Here is a 5,331-nt window from a genome sequence, read left to right on the forward strand (position 1 = left end):
ACTGCGTGTGCCGCTATGACCAGATCCTCCTGCTTGGGGATTTTAATATGCATGTTTGCTGCCCGGGGAAGCCCTTGGTCAAGGACTTCCTGGACTTAGTAAATTCTTTTAATTTTGTCTAGTCTGTAAATGGTGCCACTCAACAACGTGGACACACATTGGACTTTACTCTTTTCGCTGTATTTACTTCCTCTTGGTGGGATATTTCGAAAACATAAAGTATCTTTTCACTTGTATGCGGATGATTATCAGCTTTATTTAGCTTTTAGCTACCTGGATACTTCTCCCTGTCAATCTTTACTTGACTGTCTCAGTGACATTAAACTGTGGATGGCAAATAACTGTTTAAATTTTAATGATAATAAAGCGGAAGAAATTTTATTTAGCCTGCATTGCTCTATTGTTTCTCCAGATGCTGACATTGGTGTTTTGACCTCCCATCTGAAAAGTTCAATCGTAAATCTTGGTGTGAATTTTGATTCTGCACTTACCTTTGATGGTCATGTAAATGGGGTGGATAAATCGTCTTTTTATCACCTCAGACGCCTATCGAAGGTCAAGCCTTTCCTTTCTAAACGTAATTTGGAAACTGTTATTCATGCCTTTATTACCTCACGTTTGTACTATTGCAATTCCCTTTTAATTGGGGTTGGGTTGGGCACCCTTGCAATTATGCTTGCAATTAGTGCAAAATGCGACAGCACGTTTTTTAACTGGTAGAAGGAAATTTGACCGTATCACTCCGGTTCTGGCTTCACTACATTGGCTTCCTATTGTTTTTAGGATCCGTTTATTGGTTTTAAAAATTTTAAATGGTTTGGCCCCTGTTTATTTATCTGATTTGTTGAAGCCTCATGTTCCTACTCACTCGCTCCATTTAGCTGATCAATTGCTGTTGTCAGTCCCTAAGTCGCGGCTGAAACTCAGAGGAGATCGAGCTTTCTCAATTGCGGCTCCGATGCTTTGGAACAACCTTCCCCTTCATATTAGACAAGTGTCTTCAGTGCAGCTCTCTAAGTCCAGATTGAAAACCTGTTTTATTCCCTGGCTTTTAACTCCCTCCTATTATTTTATACTATGTTTTGCTTTTCTTTGTTTTTGTGTTGTTCAGCACTTTGGTCTGTCTGGTGCTATATAATAAACGATGATGATGATGATGATGATGAAACTGACATTATCTGTGTGGAGTTTCTAAAAAAGAACATCAAGAACATCACACCTACTGGCTCACTGGATTGTAAGAATACATCTTTCCTCTCTCCTGAAATTTACAATCAACAGATTGATTTCACACTCTCTTTTTAACATTTTTTATTCCTCATTATTTTATAGATTAACGTATTCAGGCAGTATTTAAAATGGGATACAAACACCAAAGACATATCAAATGAAATCAGGACATTTGAATAGTGTTTGCAAGTTTCTGTTTCTTACAATTTTATAAAATATTTCAATCACATTTGTAAGGCTTCATTTGGCTGTACAACAACTACTGTTACCAGTAGATGTCCCCCACACAGTGGTTTAACAAGGTTCAGAGCTTCATAAAGCCTTGTTTTACCAGACTCAGTCTGAACTACTCACAGCAGAAAATCTGCAATTTGAAAGAGAACAAGAAGAAGAAAGAGCCTGCTCATCACTCATGCACACAGTCTGGTGCAATCAGCTGGTTCTTAAATACCAGTGAGCTGATGAAGACAATAAGCAGCAAGTGTGAGGTACCACTGTGCACTGTACAAGGATGAGGAACTTTACCTTGGGATTTTACCTTAATGCAACATATACTAACTAATATTAAACTTCATAATATTATACATTATAGCATTTACATAAAACCGTTTCCATGTAGAAATGGAAGTCCTTATGAAATTGGATCTTTTAAGCTACTTAATCTGTAATCAATTTGATATTTAGCTTTTCTTTCATGTCGAGTAAATCACAATTACAGCTTCTCAACTGTAATTATGGTTTTACCTCAATTATTACTGAATCAATACAGTAATTTGGGGTTTGAGCTGCTAGTGCCAAGATGAATTATTAAAAATGACATTGAAGTAAAACAAGTGAAAAAGTTAACATTTTGAAGTCTAAAATTATATTTTTAAAAACAAACAAAGAAAAAACTACCAGCAATATTTTATAAAAATAAAAAAATATGATTCAATCCATTTTTACTTACCAAGCAAAAAATTACAACAACAGTCACCTCAAGCAGCTTTAGATATTGTGAGGTACAAAATACAAACCATACAAACTCCCACCAAAACTACTTGAATACACATTTCCCAGAATGCTTTTGAAGAAACGTTTTAAAAATCAACACACCCCAAACACAAAGTAAATAAATTCAAACCCTTTTGATCAATAATCAGAGAGGATTTTACTTCTTAGAACAGATGAAATTAAACATTTTATTATCAGCTTGTTTGGACCACTTATGTGAGCTTCCTCTATTCATGGCTCCAGACATGTCACAGCCATCAGTCGTTCCATCAGAGTCCCAGTTTTTATATTCAACTACCTCATCAGTGACCCAGAACCAGAAACCTAGAGTGCAGGTGTAGCGCAGTCCAAGCCATACGTAGGTAGAGTTGGCCTGCTTGACTTTCTCCTGGATCCAGTCCTGTTTATCGGAGTTAGTAATGGACACCAGGTCATTGCACTTCTCTCTGCAGTAATACAGGGCCTCCTCCCAGGTCTTGTTTTCTTTGATCAGGATCAAATTATCTGTTAAAAATAAATAACTTCATTGAGTATTGGTATTAAAAAAGGAGACAGAGCAAGGAGTGCTATGACTATTTTACAGTCACTACTTCTTTTTATATTATGAAAAACAAAAAATAAGTAGAAAAAATACTTCGTATTGATAGTATTTTTAGCATTGTAAAAATATACTGATTGTAAAACTCACCATCATAACAGAAGAAGGGTTTTTCTTTGCCACATTCATCAGAGTTCCAGTTTCCTGATCTGTTTAACAGAGTCATAGCACATGTCTTGCTGTTTTGTTCATCATTGAATAACTGCATATCCCAGTATCTGAAAGAGAAATCACTCCCATCTGACCACCTCCAGCTGTCTCTGAACAGACCGACCCATGCGCTAAAGGTATAGTTGTTAAACAGAGCCTTCATTTCTTCTCCATCTACCTGATCGAATCCACTGGCCAAGTCAGTGTGATTATATCTGCAGTAGCTCTGAGCCTGTGTCCAGTTCATAAATCTTTCAATCAAATGCAATGTTTTCTTGTCTTTCTTCATTCCTGTGAAACCAACAGAAAAAAACATAATGACATCCTTCAATTATTTGTCTCCTGAAACTTTTTTCTGAAATGACAATTATGTGATTACTTAATATCATGATACTATAATAACGTTTAGTAGTATTCACATCTCCTCACCATCATAGCAGATGAACCACATAGTACGGTCACATGAAACACCTGCCAGCTTTTTATCTCCATTATCATATCTTTTCCTCCAGGTGGCTCATTATTATTTCTTCCACTCTGATTCCAGCTGCTGTCATTTTGAATGTATTCCACTCCTGGCAGAGACCAATGCCACATCCTGTTTCCACCTGTGTTGTTGTTCAGTCCAATCCAGGCTTCTCCTTGATTCTGTGTGGAGTTACGGAGTCTGCTCATGTCTGTCATGTCAAACACTTTGGCCAGGTCTGTATATTTCTCTCTGCAGTATCTCTGTGCTTCAGACCAGCTCTTGTTTTCTGCAATAAAGTGGTACTCATACAGGCGGCATGTAAAGAGGCAACACTGACCTAAAATACAGAAATATGATAAAATAAAAATCTGATTAGCAAATTAAACCTTTCAGGTTAAAACTGTCATATAAATGAGAATGAGTGCAATGATTTGTCAAACATTTTGGCCGAATCATTTTAAATATCTTTGAGCTTCTTCACTAAAATGATACTTATACAGCTGACATGTCAACAAGAAACTGACCCCCAAAAACGGAAAGAAATGTGTTGATGCAAGAAACTAATTTAGATGATGGAGAAAAGATTTGCCAGATAAACATGAATCTATATTCAGTGAATACATTGTTAGAAATATTGCAAATGTTTAATGAACCAACATTAATCTGTGTTCATTTTAAATTTAAAACAGTACATCGGGTGAAACAATCCACTTACCCATCAGAATAAGCAGATACAGACTCCACTGCATCTTTGATCTGACAGATGAAAGAGCTTTTTCGATGGACACTTTATGTCAGGAAAGAAAAGATGGATCAATATATCATGGTAGGAAATATGAAATATATATGAAAAGAAGCCTGATAAGGAAAAATAGTGTGAACCATTATGAATCATGACATCACTGTTTCAGCTGCAGTTACTCAGACATCTAATCATTTTTAATCCAAACCTCTCAAACTGACAGTATTTTATTGACAAAACAAGTCTTTTTAGGTTCAACAACGTTTAATATACACACGCTTTGGATGTTATCAGCCTCATGAAGCAGGTGTTTATAACAATAGTAACCACTTTACAGTTACTCAGGTACTTGCTACAGGTTATCAACTAAATGAAGATTATTACATAAAAAACATAAAGTTCTTATAATATATAATGTTAAGATGGATCCATCCTCTTAACCACTTATCCTGCTCTGACGTGCAGGCCAGCCTGTAGATTATTACAGCTGTTTGTGTGAGAGGCTGGTTATGTTTATTTCCAAGTATTTCTGATTACGCTACACTTTTATATAAAAAAGTCTCCATTTTCCAAACTTCAGTAATTTTAATAAATGTGTGTATTGATACAAATTAAGCTGAGTTTTTAACTCTACTTCTGCTTTTAGTTGTAAACAAATTCTGTGCTGTGGTTGGGAAACAAATATCATGCTCAGTGAAAATGTGACTTTCATTGTGCAAATTATATAGATTTTATAAGTTCTGAATCAATCAGATAGAAGTTTGACAACCATAAACTCAAACTCATGAATACTGTGCTGTTTGAGCCACAGGGTTCATAAAGAGTGTCAGGAGTCCAAATGTTTTCATTAAACCAGATGAAATTGAGCTGATAAATAAAATAAATAATTAATAAACTCCGCAGCATCTTTTATATCAGACATATTTGAGCTGACATAGAGCCAGTTTGGTAACTCTTATGTGCTGCATGAACAGTGTATGTCAGGCTGAAATATGCAAACCACAATCAAAAGGATCAATGCAGAAACATATTCATACAAACTCCAAATCATGAATTTATTATAATACAAAGTGAACTGAAATACTTTAAACTCTCTCCATACATTACATTAAACAAGTCGCCCAGCGTAATGTAGAGGAATAAAGAAAG

The 5,331-nt window shown here is 35.6% G+C and overlaps 1 pseudogene across 1 annotated transcript; it reads right to left on the reverse strand.

Annotated features, from left to right (window-relative positions):
* Nucleotides 1–2,380: 2,380 nt before the first annotated feature.
* LOC146390790 (C-type mannose receptor 2-like) lies at nt 2,381–4,345 on the reverse strand (annotated as a pseudogene). The gene is made up of 4 exons (XR_014799861.1): nt 4,156–4,345; nt 3,401–3,777; nt 2,912–3,262; nt 2,381–2,727 (listed from the first exon to the last, which is right to left on the reverse strand). The product of XR_014799861.1 is annotated as a C-type mannose receptor 2-like (transcript).
* Between the last annotated feature and the right edge of the window lie 986 nt (nt 4,346–5,331).

Source organism: Perissodus microlepis, chromosome 3 (assembly GCF_051167445.1).
Source record: "Perissodus microlepis isolate ML-2025 ecotype Zambia chromosome 3, ASM5116744v1, whole genome shotgun sequence".
Taxonomy (NCBI): Eukaryota; Metazoa; Chordata; class Actinopteri; order Cichliformes; family Cichlidae; genus Perissodus; species Perissodus microlepis.